The sequence below is a fragment of the Grampus griseus genome (assembly GCF_964374135.1).
Source record: "Grampus griseus genome assembly, chromosome: 19".
Classification (NCBI taxonomy): Eukaryota; Metazoa; Chordata; class Mammalia; order Artiodactyla; family Delphinidae; genus Grampus; species Grampus griseus.
In genome coordinates, this window is record NC_139013.1 from 14,018,353 (window position 1) to 14,036,488 (window position 18,136).

Here is an 18,136-nt window from a genome sequence, read left to right on the forward strand (position 1 = left end):
TCTGAGCAATGAAATTTAATGTGTGGCTTTGCTCCTCCTGGCTGATTATAATGAAGTGCAAGAAGAGAGAAATGACTTAAAGATGGAGTTTTTGAAGCAGAATGTAAAGATTTGGAAAATTCTTAGCTGAGTAAATAGTGTTAAAGTGAGGGCATAGATTGGGAAAGAATAGCATCCTATAAGTTGGTTGGGAGACATGTGGGATGAAACTGGGGACATTGAGCTCCTGAGTTTAGAGTCTGCTTTACTAATGGAAGTGGCATCCCCATCCACAGTGGCAATGGCATTTCCACCTCCATTTGAGGGGATTAAGCCCGCATTGCCTGAAGAAACCATGACCTCCCCTGAGGCAGTGGCCATGCAAGATGATGCTGATGGGCCTATCACTAGACTCAAATCCCAGCAGACTCCTAAAGGTGAAGTACAAAGTGTGACCCAGGAGGAGGTGTGCTACACTCCAAAAGAATTACTTGAGTTTTCTAATTTTTACAGGCAAATCTAGGGAACAAGTATGGGAATGGATACTAAGGATGTGGAATAATGGTGGAAGGAACATGATTGGAAATTTGGTGACAGTGAAATCTGGGAAAGAGTTGTGTGGATAGACCTCTCTGGGCAAAACATTTGAAGGTATTTGTGCCCTGTATAAATACCTACTAAAGGGTGACCTCAGCAGAGAGGACTTTAATAATCAAGTGGATAGGATGGCCTGTTCTGTGGATAACAGTTTCTTTTCCCAGCTACCCCCATTATCATCCAGTGGGCTTAGGAACATAGTGGTGGCAGGGATGGACATTATGCATGGGCTCAGAAACATGGACTTCCACCCACCAGGGCCCACCTGACTGTGGCCACTGCTGGGTGCTCATTCTGCCAGCAGAGACAAGCACTGAATCCCTAATATAGCAGCATTCCCTGAGAGGTGTTCAACCAGCTACCTGGTGGCAGGTTGAGTACATTGTATCACTTACATTGTGCAAGGGGCAGCGCTTTGTCCTTATTAGAATAGAGACTTACTCTGGATACAGATTTGCCATCCCTGCATGCAGTGCTTCTGCCAAAACTGCCATCCATGGACTTACATACATACAGTGCCTTATCCACTGTCATGGTATTCCACACAGCATCACCTCTGATCAAGGAACTCCTTTCACAGTAAAATAACTGCAGCAATGGGTCCATGCTCATGCAATCCACTGGTCTTAACATGTTCTCCACCATCCTGAAGCAGCTCGCTTGATAGAATGGTGGCATGGCCTTTTGAAGACTCAGTTATAGATCCAGCTGGTGGCAGTACCTTGCAGGCTGAGTCTGGGTTCTCCAGAAGGCTGTATATGCTCTGAAGCAGAATCCAATATGTGATAGTTTCTCTAGTAGCCAGGATTCATGGATACAGGAGTCGAGGAATAGTGTGAGATAACAAAATTCAGTTGACCTTTGAACAGCCCAGGGTTTAGGGGTGCCGATACCCCGTGCTGTCAGAAATCTGCATACTGCTTTATAGTCGGCCCTCTGTATTTGTGTTTCTGCATCCGTGGATTCAACCAACCTTGGATTGTGTAGTACTGTGGTATTTATTGAAAAAAATCCATGTATAAGTGGACCCTCAGTTCAAACCCATTCAAGGGTTAACTGTATATATGTTGGTCTCTGCCTCTAGTTCCTGGCCCAGAGCTCCTAAAACTCTGGTAATTTCCTAAGTGATAAGAACACTAGGGGCATCTCTTACTCTAATATTTTGTCCTTGACCTGGCTCCTGACAAAGGGCTGTTGAAATCCTTGTAATTTCCTAGGTGATAGGAGTATCTTCTGTTCTAATGAGGCAACTCTGGGTGGGCTCCTTGATGGTCCTTGGATGAGGGCTGGTCTCCAGAAAGACTGAGGAGGCATGATTAGAACGTTGGAATTTTCAACCCTGCTCACCTTTCTCTTGAGAAGGGAGAATAGCTGGAAATGGGGTTAATGATCCATCATGCCTCCATGAAGAAACCTCCGTAAAAATCCCCAAAATACAGGGTTCAAAGAACTTCCAGGCTGGTGACCACATCCACACTGGGAGGGTGACACCCAAATTCCACAAGGACAGAAGCTCCTGTGCTTGGGACCTCCCACACCTTACCCTGTGTTTCTCTTCATCTGGCTGTTCATCTGTATCCTTTTATCACATCCTTCAGTAAACTGGTAAATGTAAGTGCTTTCTTGAGTTCCATGAGCTGCTCTAGCAAATTACCTGAACCTGAGGAGGGGGTCGTGGGAACCTTGAATTTGTAGCCAAATCAGACAGAAGTTGTAACATGGGGACCTACTACTTGCAATTGGCATCTGAAGTGGTGAGCAGCCTTGTGGGACTGAGCCCTTAACCTGTGTGTCTGACACTAAATTGTAGGACACCCAGCTGACCCCCCCCCCACCCCGCCATGCACCGCGGCCCCACCTCCGACATTTGGCGACCAGAAGTGAAGTGTTCTGTGTGAATAGTAAAGAAGACGCACAAGGAAGAAACACAGGGAAGAACTGTGGGTTTTCCTTTACAGGTGGAAATGGTAGTGGTAAAACTATTACCCCTAGTGATCCACTATCAAAATTTTTGCTTCCCATTCCCATGACTTTATGCCCTTCTGGGTTAGAGGTTTTAGTTCCAGAAGGAAGACTGCTTCCAGCAGGCGGCACAATAATGATTCCAGTGAATTGGAAGTTCAGACTGCCACCTGGTCACCTTGGTCTCATACCTCTGAATCAACAGGCAAAGGAGAGTTACGGTGTTGGCTAGGATGATCAATCCTGACTACTGAGGGGAAATTGGACTACTATCCCACAATGGAGATAAGGAAGAATACATCTGGAATACAAGAGATCACTTAGGGCATCTCTTATCACCATGGCCCTGTGACTAAGGTCAGTGGAAAACAACAACCCAATCCAGGCAGGACTACCAATGATCCAGACCCTGCAGGAATGAAAATTTGTGTCACTCCACCAGGTAAAGAAGCATGATCATGTGACCAGTTACAGAAATGAGGACTCTAATTGTCATGAGTATTCCTCCTTGTTTTGTTATGAACCTGTGTGTTTATGCTTATATTCTTTTCTTTCTTGATCCCATACCTTGTAACTTTACATCATAGTATTCAAGTATTGACTTTATGTCATAGTATTTAACGTTGTTAATTTTACATCATCATATTTAAATTACAGGGTACCTAGAAGAAGTGTAAAGATCACCCAAGGACTTTGCATCCTCTTCTGGGAAAAATTTACTGAGTTTTCAGTTGTACCCAGAATAGCTGAATCATGTTAGGTGAAATTATGACCTTGTTATTGTTTTTATTTGGAGATTAAGTATGGTTTAAGGAGAGCGGTATGAGTGCCGATTTGACAGTGTGCATTTGTAAGAGTTAAATTTATGTGTCAGCTCGGCTGGATCAGAGGATGCCCAGATACCTAGCTAAACATTATTTCTGGGTGTGTCTGTTAGGATGTTTCCGAATGAGATCAGCATCTGAATCAGTGAGTTTGGTAAAGTGAGTTTGCCCTCTTTTATGTGGGTGGGCATTATTCAATCCGTTGAGGGCCTGAATAGAACAAAAATGCAGAGGAAAGAGGAATTCTCCCCTCCCCTATTTTCTGAGCTGAGACATCTCACCTCATCTTCTGCCCTCAGACTGGGATTTAGTTACATCATTGGCTCCTCTCATTCTCAGGCCTTTGGGCTGTTGACTGAATTACACCACTGGCTTTTCTGGGTCTCCACTTTGCAGATGGCAGATCATGGGATTTCTCAGCCTCCATAATCATATAAGCCAATTCCTTAAAACAAATCTCCTTTGATATCATATTGGTACTGTTTCTCTGAAGAACTCTAATACAGGCCTGGAGATTTCTTCTTCTGAAGATGGTAAATTATGGATTTAATTAATAGTTATCAGACTATTCATCTTGGATGAGTTTTCATAGTTTAAAATCCATGTCAGATAATTCCAATATCTGTTAACTTCCTGTTGATATCTGTTGATTATGTTTTATCATCCACTTTGAGATTTTCCCTAGTTCTTGATACGCATGTGTGAGTGTGTGTAATTATTGTATCCTGGATATTTGGGGTTTTATTTTATGAGTCTCTATTTCACACTTAAATCAAGTTCCTAGTTACTGCAAGGTCAGGGTAGTAGACAGGCTCCATGTACACATAGCATTTGAAGTTGTCCACCAGCTGGGAGGAAGACATAGGCAGGTTATTCCTGGGACAGATTGGCAGTCAGGATTCTGCTCAAAACTCACAGCCTTAGCAGATTTCCATAGACTGTGTCATGGAGCTGCCTCATTATTGCTGGCAGAGGGTGGTGACCGTTTTAGCCATCTGGCACATCTTCCACGAATGATAGCATCTGCTTGTATCAAAAAGTACAAAAGGTCTTTATCTTGTATATTGTGATTCTTTTTGGCTAGGAATGGAAAGTGAGAATTTCAATTTTATCGAAATACCAGTAAGATCTCTAAATTAGTGTAACCCAATATTGATGGGAACCAAAATTTGTGGTGAGCCACAGAATATCTAGTCTGACTTCCTTCTACCCTTGCTACCTGAACCTATCCATGTATAAAAGTTTATTGGAGAAATAGTACTATGTACTGATCTCTGGTTCAAGTAAATACATTTTACAGGATAGTGCCCCAACATCACATGGTATTCCTCTTAGCTAACAACATAATTGACTCTTTAGTAGTTCTTTCCACCATTGTATAATATCAGTTAATTGAGGAGATGTATACCTAAACCTAGTGAATCCATGGATTTTAGCTCATTGATTCACTTTTTCTGTACAGTAAGTTCCATCGTCAAAATCAGTGTTGAGTGGGATAATATGATGAACAATACATTCAGTTTTGTGGAATTATAAGTGAGATAAGGCAAACCTAATTCAAGAATAAGTGCCCAGTCCACTTTTTTGAAGGCTGTTTTTATGTAGTATAGAATTCTGGTTTGACATTTATACAGCATATTGAAGACATCACTTAATTTTTTTTTTTTTTTGGTTTTGTTTTGTTTTGTTTTTTTTGTTCCACACCCCGTGGCATGTGGAATCTTATTTCCCCTACCCAGGGATCGAACCTGTGCCCCCTGCAGTGGAAGCACAGTCTTAACCACTGGATCGCCAGGGAAGTCCCAGATTACTTAATTGTTACGGCTTTAGTTTTGTTGATTTGGAGAAGTCAGTTCTCAGTCTTAGTGTTACTTCTCACTACTTTTTTTTTTTTTTTTTTTTTTTTTTTTTTTTTTTTTGCTCTTTTCAGTTTATTGCATGAAGGAGTTACACTAGTCCAATTTAAAAGCAGACCCCAGATGGTTACATTATACAAGCTGTGAGGTTTTTAAACTTGTGACAAGGGCCAGAAGGGAAATTCTACACATTGCAAGGAAATCCTCACTTAAGCTTCAGTGAGCCAAACGCACTTAAAACCCATGAACTGGTCGTCCGTAGCCAGTCCAGTCTCTACGAGGAACTGGCATATGTTCTTGCACTTTTCACCCTGTAGCTGAATTACTTCTCTATATTCTGGATGCTCAATTACAGTACCATTTCAGGCAAATTTCTTCCTAAATGCCTTCACTAGTTTCTTTTTATCGTAATCAGCGATCCCTTGGACTGTAGTAAGGGTCTTCCTGCCGGTTCTCCGTTGAATTCTTTTATCAATATAATCCTCAGTGCCGGCAGGAAGCAGATCATCTCCCTTACTTGCATCAGCAAAGGGGTCGAAAGAGTGGAGGTTCTGGATAGCAGACATACGATACAATTCCTTTTCCTCTGTGGAAACGGCCTGCGGAAGGCCGCGGCTGGAGAAAGCGGGCGCGGAGGACTGAGCGTCGGGAAGCGAGGGGGCTCGAGGGGGAGGCTGCTTAGTCCATGGCAGCGGCTTAGTGATTCCTTACTACTTTTTTTTTTTAACTTATTTTATTTTTGACTGCGTTGGGTCTTCGTTGCTGCGTGCCGGCTTTCTGTAGTTGCAGTGAGTGGGGGCTACTCTTCGTTGCGGTGTGCGGGCTTCTCATTGCGGTGGCTTCTCTTGTTGCGGAGCATGGGCTCTAGGTGCGCGGGCTTCAGTAGTTGTGGCTCACGGGCTCTAAAGTACAGGCTCAGTAGTTGTGGCACAGGAGCTTAGTTGCTTCACGGCATGTGGGATCTTCCCAGATCAGGGCTTGAACCCGTGTCCCCTGCATTGGCAGGTGGATTCTTAGCCGCTGCACCACCAGGGAAGCCCCATTCACTACTTTTTATGATTTCCTTTTTCTTTGGTTTTTCAACAGAGTTTTCTTTGTATTTATTCTTCTTGGCCTTTTGACAGCTTCTTTGAACTATGGCCTGATGGATTTAGTTTGGGACATTTTTCAGCTAATATTTTTTCAAATATTCTTCTGCCCCTTTTCTCCCTCTGCGTCTTCAATTGTGTGTGTTTAAAACTTGTTCATTGTATTTTACTTAGCCCTAAATTATTATCTCCATTTTAAAGTAAGATGATGAAATTGGCCCCCAAAACTAAATTGTCCAAGGGGCACATGGTTAGTTGTGATAGCTGAGATTCACATCTGAGAAGTTTGACAAAGCCCATTAAAAAAAATTATGATTGAATATCATCTCTCAATGTCATGCATTTTTTAATGCCTTCCATCTCAGTACCTCATCAGGAATATGATGAATTAACAGATCTGTGGAATATGCCATCACTATTGATGGCATAATATATCACCTTACTGGTGATAATAATTTATTTAATCTTTTATTAGGTATTTACGTTTCTAACTTGTGCTTATTGTACATCATTCTTTGATATACATCCTTGTGCATGTATCACTGTGCATTTTATAACTCTTTCCCAATGACAGTTTCCTAGAAGTTATATTTCTGAATGACTATCAGGTATTTAGTAATTGCTAACAATATGGCAGGCCCTGGGCTAGTGTTTGAAGATTAGCATTAAAAGTGTAGTTGCTATCCTTCAGATCTTTATAATTGAGCAAGAAAAATGTAATCCTTACAGGAATAAATCTAAAGTAGGGGGTGATAAAGGCCTCTAGACTAAATTAAGATGATATACCTCTGAAGATATAGATGGAAGACATTCTAGCAAGCTGAAAATTATTTTGAATTCATGGACTCTCTGGAAATGAATGGATTCATGCAGCAAGCTACACGTCTTTTACATTTTGTATTACACTGATGTTAGATGCAAAGTGAGATTATTAGTATAAGATGTTTCAGCAGCTTTTGAAGAACATTATGGCTAGAAGATCAGGAAGATATGAAGAAAAACAGCAATGAGACTTAATCAATACATTCATTACTTAGGAACTTCTAGCCATACTTTTCTACCCAGTAATCCAACATAGTTATACTTAGGAAACATAGATTTGTTCAGATATGTATTTGGAACACGAAGGGGTAAAGAAAAGTCATTCAGCATAAATACACTAGCTCTTATAAGAGTATCTTTAACTTTTCTACGAAATCAAGAGAAAGATATACTATTCTATGATCCTTAATGCCACTTCTTTTTTTATATAATTTATATATTTATTTTTGGCTGCATTGGGTCTTTATTGCTGTGCGCTGGCTTTCTCTAGTTGTGGCGAGCGGAGGCTATTCTTCGTTGTGGTGCGTGGGCTTCTCATTGTGGTGACTTCTCTTGTTGCAGAGCATAGGCTCTAGACACGTGGGCTTCAGTAGTTGTGGCACGCAGGCTCAGTAGTTGTGGCACATGGGCTTAGTTGCTCCGCAGCATGTGGGATCTTCCCAGGCCAGGGATCGAATCCATGTCCCCTGCATTGGCAGGCGGATTCTCAACCACTGCACCGCGAGGGAAGTCCCAATGCCACTTCTAAGTATATATTCAAGAGAAATGATTACATTTATCCACAAAGTTATATGGGTAAGGATGTTAATAGCAGCTTTATTTTAACCCAAAAATGTTACCAACCAAAATGCCCTAGCAGGATGCATAAGAAAATTGTACTACATAACAATATGAAAAAAGAAAGTACTGGTACATTTACATAGATGAATCTTAAAGGTATTATGCTGAGTGAAAGAAGTCAGTCACAAAAGAGTATGTACTGTATGATTTCATTTATGTGAAGTTCAAAAGTAGATAAAACTAACCAATTATGATAGAAGTCAGAATATTGGTCACCCAGGTGGTACAGACCGGGAAGGGGCATGACTGGAACTTGTATGTTAGAAAAACCCTGTATCTCAATCTGGGTGGTAGTCACCCTCCTATACACGTAAAATAATCAAGCTGTATACTTAAGATCAGTGTCTGTTACATACTTTATGTGTATTATACTTCAATTTAAATAATCAAGGGGAAGAAGGATGGGGCCATTTAATAATAGACTCTTGATGTCTCCCTAGTGTAGATTAATGTGTGTGGCTCATGGACACCTGGCCCTTCAACAAAGCCTGCTAATTGATGATTCTTAATCTCATAGCAGGGTCTGATGATTAGGACTAAAAGAGAAAAAAAGACAAAAATATATTCATTTTTGGCTGGCTACAGTGGGCATGATTTCATCCTTCCCAGTCTGGATACTAAATGAGGGTGATGAGCCATGAGAATCTGAGAGTTGTAATGTAGGCTTAGAAGAACACATGGTCTGTGCAGTTTTCTCACTTCAGATGTGGAAGATCAACCAGGCTCCAGAAACCTTAAAGGAGGTTCTATATGGCTGATATGGCCCCTCCTCTGGCCTGGAAGAGCAAGTTTGAACAGTCTAGTCCCAAGTGTAGCTCAGCATCCCAGAACGCAGTACTGGTGGAAATCCTGTTAAAGTGCCCACACTTCTGTTTCAATGCAGGAGAACATCTGCTAGGAATCCATCTGTTTACATCAGTGTTCCCTGGGGTTTGCAGAAAGCATAGAGGTCCCTAGACTCCACCTTATCTTCCCAATGTATATATGGGGGGAGAGTGGTTTGGAAGAAAAAAATGGAGGAGAAAAACCTTGACATTTTGTGAACTCCATGGCAAATCTGGTCTCATTGCCTTATTTTTTTCCTCCTCCCAGATAAGAATTCCCTGGATTCTAGGATTCTTGAGTAGATGAATTCCAAGGAAGACTGTCTAATTCTTGCAATTCTAAACTCATGGGTCATGTAAGTTGGTTTTCGGTGTTAAATTCTGTCATTTTTTAGGTTATGTGAAGACTTTAATTTTTTATTCTGAAACTTCCCCAGTTCCTCCTATTTTTGGAGGAATGCACTCCAGGTCCCTCCTCTGTGCCCCCATCTTCTCAAACCACTGTTCAAATGTGTACTGGAGAAATCAGCATCTCCTACGTACTCAGTCTTCCGTCTAGACCAGAGGTGAAGCAAAAACAAAGTCCCTTCAGAGAGATACTTGACCATCTCTTGTCAGTTCTGCAATTTGATGATAAAGGATGATTTCGTTTGCACATGGGAAAGTTCTGAACTTTTCCATAGACCCATGTCTGTAGATAAAATACGATTTAGTGTTGATTGGCCTCAGCTGCTGCTAAGGTGCTCAGTCCTTCTGAGGAAGCTGCAGGCCGCTTTAGGCTTAGGCCCTCACTTCATCCTGAGGCTAGCACTGCGCCCAGCATTCCCCGCTTAGCATTCACCCACACCATGGCCTCCATCTCAGAGCTCACCTGCATCTACTGGGCCTTCATCCTCAACAACGATGAGGTTACGGTCATGGAGGATAAGATCAATGCCCTAATTATAGCAGCCAGTGTAAATGTTGAACCTTTCTGGCCAGGTTTGTTTGCAAAGGCTCTGGCATTGGGAGCCTCATCTGCAATATAAGGGCTCAGGGACCTGCCCCAGCAGCTGATCCTGCACGAGCAGGAGGTCCTCCCCCCTCCACCACTTCTGCCCCAGCTGAGGAGGAGAAAGTGGAAGCAAAGAAAGAAGAATTTGAGGAGTCTGATGTTGACATGGGCTTTGATCTCTTTGACTAAACCTCTTTTGTTACATGTTCAATAGAAAGCTGAACTCTCTAAAACAAAACAAAACAAAAAAAGAATGTGGTGCAATCCCAGGCTTTGTGAGGCCTTTAGGGGTGGGCAAGGAAATGATTTAGAGCCTGCTTACAGATCCATGCTGGGAATTCCTGAGAGGTGAAAACCTATAGTAGGGTCCATTTTGTATCTGAAGAGCATGTCCTGATTTCAGGTGATATATGTGTGACTCTGGATTAACCTGTAACAGTATTCTCTGGCTCAGAAATGAGAAAATTGTCTGGGGGGGATGGGAGATGGAGTAGCAAGTAATAAGATACGATAGATAGGATGCTTCTAAAATGGCTCCCACTGATCCCTGCTTCCAGGTATTCACATCCTTCTGTAATCTCCTTTGCTTTAGTGTGGGTTAGATTTAGTGACTTGCTTCTAATGAATAAAATATGGCAAAAGTGATGGGAGCTCACTGTTGAGATTAGGGTCTGTAACTTTGTCTTGCTCACAACACTCTGGTTCTTCTTGCTTTCTCTGATGAAGCAAGTTTCCATGCTGTGATCTAAGGATGATCTCTGGCCAACAGCCAGTGAGGAACCAAGGCTCACACTCCGAATTCTATCAGCAACTATATGAGTGAGTTTTGAAGCAGATCCTTCCCCATTTGAGCCTTGAGGTGACTGCTGCCCCAGCTGACACCTTGACTGCAGTCTGAGAGGGAGAGGACCAAGTTCAGCTGCAAACAGACTTCTGTCCCAAACTGATTTCTTATTCCCATGAAAGTAAACTTTAAAAATCTTTCTTGAAGCTTTCAGTATTTTATCTTTTTATTTCTCTTTGGAAATTTTGCTAAAATGTGCCTAGATGTAGGTACTTTTTTTTTTTTTTCTCGGTACGCGGGCCTCTCACTGTTGTGGCCTCTCCCATTGCGGATCACAGGCTCCGGACGGGCAGGCTCAGCGGCCATGGCTCACGGGCCCAGCCGCTCCACGGCATGTGGGATCCTCCCGGACCGGGACACGAACCTGTGTCCCTTGCATCGGCAGGCGGATTCTCAACCACTGCGCCACAAGGGAAGCCGGGTACTTATTTTTTACTTAATTTTTTCATAGATGTCACGTTTAGGACCACAGTTATTTTATGTACCATTGAAAAGGAAAGAAAACATTGAATTAAACTATGACATGTCTCTGATATAAAGATGCATTTCAGTTTCATAGATGTTAAAATGAAAAATATGTCAGAATAATTATTAAATAGAATTTTATTAACTTGGTAGGCCTCTCTCAAATTAAGGACTTACATCCTTCTTTATTTTGAGGTAATTTTCATTGATTACTACTATCTCTCCTCAATTAGCTCTATTGTCTTCCGGGACTTATATTAAATGGTTGGAGGAAAATCAGTTTCTATCTTTTATGTCGTTTTGTTCCATACATTGCATCTCTTTGTTACACTTGGTTTCTTCTGGGCTGTATAGCAATTTAACCCCTGGCTTCCTAGTTCACAATTCAGCTGTGTGCATTCTGCTTTTCAGCCCATTTATTGAAAGTTTTTTTTTTAACTTTTAAACTTTGAAATAATTATAGATACACAGGGAGTTGCAAGATAGTGCAGAGATAGTCCTGATTATACTTCACACAGTTTTTACCAATGGTTACATCTTACATAATTACAGTACAATATCAAAGCCCAGAATTAGACATTGGTACAATGTGTTTATATAGTTATGTCATTTTATCATGTGCATAGATTCATGTAATCACCACTGCAATCAACATACAGAACTATTCCACCCCCACAAAGATGTTTCTGTACCCCTTTATAAGTCACACCTGCACCCCACCCCACCATCCCTAATCCCTGGAAACCATTAATGTTTCACATCTCTATAATTTCATCATTTCAAGGATGTTATATAAATGGAATTGTGTAGTACATGACCCGTAGAGATTGGCTTCCAGAACTAAACATAATGTTCTTGAGATCTATCTAAATTGTTACATGTATCAATAATTTATTCCTTTTTAATGCTAAGTAGTATTACATGGTATGGAGAACCATTTTTGTTGTTTCCATTTTAGGCTACTACAGATAAAGCTGCTATGAACAATCAGGCACGCAATGCTATGTGGGCAAATTCTTTCATTTCTCTGGGATAAATGTCCAGGAGTACAACTGCTGAGTTATATGGTAAGTTTATATATATATATATATGTATTTTAAAATGAAGTATAGTTGATTTACAGTGCTGTGTTAGTTTCAGGTGTACACCAAAGTGATTCAGTTTGTGTGTGTACATATATATATTCTCTTTCAGATTCCTCTCCACTATGGGTTAGTACAAGATACTGAATATAGTTCCCTGTGCTATACAGTAGGTCCTTGCTTATCTGTTTCATATAGTATGTATTTGTTAATCCCAAACTCTTAATTTACTCCCCACCCCCGCCATTTATTTTTTAAAGAATTGCCAAACTATTTTTCCAGAGTGGCTGTACCATATTACATTCCCACCAGGAATATGCAAGAGATCTGTTTCTCAACATCCTTGCCAGAATTTATAGTATTGTTGCTATTTTCAATTTTGGATTTTCTAATAGGCATGTGGTGGTTTCTCATTGTGGTTTTAATTTTGCTTTTAGCTAATAGCTGGTGACACCGAATATCATTTCATGTACTCATTTGCCATCCATAAATTCTCTTTGGTGAAATATCTCTTCATGCCTTTTGCCCATTTTCTAAATATAATGTTGTTGTTGTTGTTTTTAACTGCTGAGTTTTGGGCGCATTATATATTCTGAGTTCTCTGTTAGATTATTGGGATTTGTTGGATTTCTGGTTGGACATGCAAATACTTTCTTCCAGTCTGTAGCCTGTCTTTTCATCTGCTTAACAAGGTTTTAGCCGAGCAAAAGTTTTATATTTTGATAAAGTCTAATTTATCCCTTATTTCTTTTATGATCATGCTTTTTGTGTCATGTGTAATGTGTCACCACCAATTAGGTCAGAAATATTTTCTGTTTTATCTTCTAAAAGTTTTATACTTTTACAATTTATTATCTATTGTAAGCTAAATTTTGTATATGGTGCAATTTTTAGGTAGATTATTTTGCCTATGGATATTCAATTGTTCCAGCACCATTTGTTGAAAAGACTATCCATCTTCCATTGTACTGAGTTACATCTTTGTCAAAAATCCATTTTCCATACTTGTGTAGGGCTATTTCTTTATCCTCTGTTCTGTTGCCTTGACTTTATACCCAACCCCTGCCAATATCATCCAGTAGAGTACTATAGCTATGTAATTAGCCTTAAAACTGGGTAGAGGGTGTCTTACCACTTTATTCTTCTTTTTCAGAATTGTATTAGCTACTGCTGTTTGTCTCTCCACATAAATTTTAGAATATTGTATTAAAAACCTTGCTGAGATTTTGATAGGAATTGCATTAAACTTGTATATCAGTTAGGGGAGAACTGACATTTGACTATGTTGAATTTCCAATCTCTTAACAAGGAATACCTATTTATTTAGATCTTAAATTTCTTATCAGTGTTTTGTACTTATCTGCTTATAAGTTCTGTACTTGTTTTGTTTGATTTGCACCTATGTATTTAATTCTTGACACAGTTGTAAATGGTACTGTAGTTGCTAGTAATAGAAATACAACTGATTTTGCAAGTTGATCTAGTATCTTATGACATTGCTAAAATCACTTATTTCTAGAAGTTCATCTGTAGTAGATTCTGTGGGATTTTCTACATAAATCATCACATCATCTGCAAAAAGGGACAGTTTTAGGCACTCCTTTCTGAGCTGTAAATGTTTAAATCCCTATTGTGCCTTATTTCACTGCGTAGAACTTACGGAGTTATGTTGAGTAGCAGTGGTGAGAGTGAACGTCCTTGCCTTGTTCCCAGTCTTATGGGTAAAGCATTCAGTCATTCACCATTACATATGATGATAACTGTAGATACTCTTTATCAAGTTGAAGAAGCTACCCAATCATTCCTAGCTTCAGAAAGTTTTTTTTTTAAATCATGAATGGGTTATGAATTTTTTCAAATACATTTTCTACATCAATTGATATGATCAAGTAATTTTCTAGTCTGTTAATATGGCAGATTACCTTGATTTTCAAATATTGAACCAGCCTTGCATGTACCCTACTTGTCATGGTTAATAGTAATTCTTTATATGCTGCTAAATTCTATTAGTATTTTGCTAAGGAGTTGTCTGGTTTTGGTGTCATGTCAATACTGGCTTCATAGAATGAATACTGGCATTTGGTATAAAGTTCTTGCTGGCTCCATAAGTGATCCTATGCTTCTCGAAGAGATTGTCTAGAATTGGAGTTGGTTCTTTAAATGTTTGGCAGTTCAACTGATCCTGTGGAAAGCTAAAATGAAAGGAAAAAAAAAAGTTCAGTAGAATTCTCTACCAAAATTATCTGAGCCTAGAGATTGTATTTTGGGGAGATTTTAAATTATGAATTCAATTTCCTTAATAGTTATATAGGGCTATTCAAATTATCTATTTCATAATGATTAGTATTTGTTTGTTTTTCATTAAATTGATCCATGTAATATGATTCATTTATTGTTTTATTTATTATGCCTTGTTATTTATTTATTTGTATAATTCATTCACAGTATCATACTCGTTTCAGGCGTACAGCATAGTGCTTCAGTATTTTTGCAGATTATACTCCATTAAAGTTTATTACAAGATAATGGCTATAATCTCCTGTGTATACAATATATCCTTATTGCTTATCTATTTTATGCATAGTAGTTTGTATCTCTTAATCCCATACTCCTAATTTGCCCCTCCCTCTTTCCTCTCCCCTTTGGTACCCTCTAGTTTTTTTTTTTTTTTTTTTTGCTTTATCTGTGAGTCAGTCTCTGTTTTACATATACACTAGTTTCTCTTTTTTTTTTTTAGATTCCACATATAAGTGGTATCATAGAGTATTTTTCTTTCACTCTCTGACTTACTTCCCTAAGCATAATATTCCCTAGGTCCATCCATGTTGCTGCAAATGGCAGAATTTCATACATTTTTATGGCTGAATAGTATTCTATTTTGTATATATAGCATAACTTTTTTTTCTATTAGAGTATAGTTGTTTTACAATGTTGTGTTAGTTTCTACTGTACAGAGAAGTGGAGTTCCCTGTGCTATACAGCAGGTTTTTGGGTTTTTTTGAATTTTTGAATTTTATTTTATTTATTTTTCTATACAGCAGGCTCTTATGAGTTACCTATTTTATACATATTAATGTATATATGTGAATCCCAGTCTCCCAATTCATCTCCCCCCCACCCTTCCCCCTTGGTGTCCATACATTTTTTCTCTACATCTGTGTCTCTATTTTTGCCTTCAAACCGGTTCATCTGTACCATTTTTCTAGATTCCACATATATGTGTTAATATACAATATTTGGTTTTTTCTTTCTGACTTACTTCACTCTGTATGACAGTCTCCATGTCCATCCACATCTGTACAAATGACCCAATTTCATTCCTTTATATGGCTGAGTAATATTCCACTGTATATATGTACCACATCTTCTTTATCCGTTCCTCTGTTGATGGACATCTTGGTTGTTTCCATGTCCTGGCTATCGTAATAGTGCTGCAATAAATATTGGGGTGCATGTGTGTTTTTGAATTATGGTTTTCTCTGGGTATATCCCCAGTTGTGCAATTGCTGGGTCATACAGTAATTCTAGTTTTAGTTTTTTAAGGAACCTCCACAATGTTCTCCATAGTGGCTGTATCAATTTACATTCCCACCAACAGTGCAAGAGGGTTGCCTTTTCTCCACACTCTCTCCAGCATTTATTGTTTGTGGATTTTCTGATGATGCCCATTCTAACAGGTGTGAGGTGATATCTCATTGTAGTTTTGATTTGCTCTTCTCTAATAATTAGTGATGTTGAGCATTTTTTCATGTGTTTGTTGGCCATCTGTATGTCTTCTTTGGAGAAATGTCTATTTAGGTCTTCTGCCCATTTTTTGACTGGGTTGTTGTTTTGATATTGAGCTGCATGAGCTGTTTATATATTTTGGAGGTTAATCCTTTATCCGTTGATTCATTTGCAAATATTTTCTCCCTTTCTGAGGGTTGTCTTTTCATCTTGTTTACAGTTTCCTTTGCTGTGTAAAAGCTTTTAAGTTTCATTAGGTCCCATTTGTTTATTTTTGTTTTTATTACCATTCTAGGAGGTGGGTCAAAAAAGATCTTGCTGTGATTTATATCAAAGAGTGTTCTTCCTATGTTTTCCTCTAAGAGTTTTATAGTGTCCAGTCTTACATTTAGGTCTTTAATCCATTTTGAGTTTTTCTTTGTGTGTATGGCGTAGGGAGTGTTCTAATTTCATTCTTTTACATGTAGCTGTCCAGTTTTCCCAGCACCACTTATTGAAGAGACTGTCTTTTCTCATTGTATATCATTGCCTCGTTTGTCATAGATTAGTTGACCATAGGTACATGGGTTTATCTATGGGCTTTCTATCCTGTTCCATTGATCTGTATTTCTGTTTTTGTGCCAGTACCATACTGTCTTGATTATTGTAGCTTTGTAGTATAGTCTGAAGTTGGGGCGCCTGATTCCTCCAGCTCAGATTTTTCCCCTCAAGATTGCTTTGGCTGTTTGGAGTCTTTTGTGTCGCCACACAAAGTTTAAGATTTTTTTGTTGTAGTTTTGTGAAAAATACCATTGGTAATTTGTTAGGGATTACATTGAATCTGTAGATTGCTTTGGGTAGTATAGTCATTTTCACAATATTCTTCCAATCCAAGAACATGGTATATCTCTCCATTTGTTTGTATCATCTCTGATTTGTTTCATCAGTGTCTTATAGTTTTCTGAGTACAGGTCTTTTACCTCCTTAGGTAGGTTTATTCCTAGGTATTTTATTCTTTTTCTTGCAATAGTGAATGGGATTGTTTCCTTAATTTCTCTTTCTGATCTTTCATTGTTAGTGTATAGGAATGCAGGAGATTTCTGTGCATTAATTTTGTATCCTGCAACTTTACCAAATTCATTGATTACCTCTAGTAGTTTTCTGGTGGCATCTTTAGGATTCTCTATGTATAGTATCATGTCATCTGCAAACAGTGACAATTTTACTTCTTTTCTGATTTGGATTCCTTTTATTTCATTTCCTTTTCTGATTGCTATGGCTAGGACTTCCAAAACTATGCTGAAAAATAGTGGTGAGAGTGGACATCCTTGTCTTGTTGCTGATCTTAGAGGAAATGCTTTCAGTTTTTTACCATAGAGAATGATGTTTGCTGTGGGTTTGTCATATATGGCCTTTATTATGTTCAGGTAGGTTCCCTCTATGCCCAATTTCTGGAGAGTCTTTTTTTAAATAAATAAATAAATAAAATTATTTGGTTATTTATTTATTTATTTATGGCTGCATTGGGTCTTCATTGCTGTGTGTGGGCTTTCTCTATCTGTGGCAAGCAGGGGCTACTCTTTGTTGTGGTGCACGGGCTTTTCATTGCAGTGGCTTCTTTTGTTGCAGAGCACGGGCTCTAAGCACATAGGCTTCAGTAGTTGTGGCACTCAGGCTCAGTAGTTGTGGCACATGGGCTTAGTTGCTCCATGGTATGTGGGATCTTCCTGGACCGGGGCTCAGACCCATGTCCCTTTCATTGGCAGGCAGATTCTTAAGAACTGCACCACCAGTGAAGTCCCTCTGGAGAGTTTTTATCATAAATGTGTGTTGAATTTTGTGAAAAGCTTTTTCTGCATCTATTGAGATGATCATATGGTTTTTATTCTTCAATTTGTTAATATGGTGTATCATATTGATTGATTTGTGTATAATGCAGAATACTTGCATTCTTGGGATAAATCCCAATTGATCATGGTGTATGATCCTTTTAATGTGTTGTTGAATTCTGTTTGCTTGTATTTTGTTGAGGATTTTTGCATCTATATTCATCAGTGATATTGGTCTGTAATTTTCTTTTATTGTAGTATCTTTGTCTGGTTTTGGTATCAGGGTGATGGTAGCCTCGTAGAATGAGTTTGGGAGTGTTCCTTCCTCTGCAGTTTTCTGGAAGAGTTTGAGAAGGATGGGTGTTAGCTCTTCTCTAAGTGTGTTATAGAATTCACGTATGAAGCCATCTGGTCCTGGACTTCTG

General features: G+C 39.2%; 2 pseudogenes across 2 annotated transcripts; one reads left to right on the top strand and one right to left on the bottom strand.

The window, feature by feature from the left end:
- Positions 1–5,427: 5,427 nt before the first annotated feature.
- Positions 5,428–6,101, bottom strand: LOC309837323 (eukaryotic translation initiation factor 1-like; annotated as a pseudogene). The gene has a single exon. The product of its transcript is annotated as a eukaryotic translation initiation factor 1-like (transcript).
- Positions 6,102–9,640: 3,539 nt separating this feature from the next.
- On the top strand, positions 9,641–9,975 carry LOC309836364 (large ribosomal subunit protein P1-like; annotated as a pseudogene). Its single transcript has one exon. The product of its transcript is annotated as a large ribosomal subunit protein P1-like (transcript).
- The last annotated feature ends 8,161 nt before the right edge of the window (positions 9,976–18,136 follow it).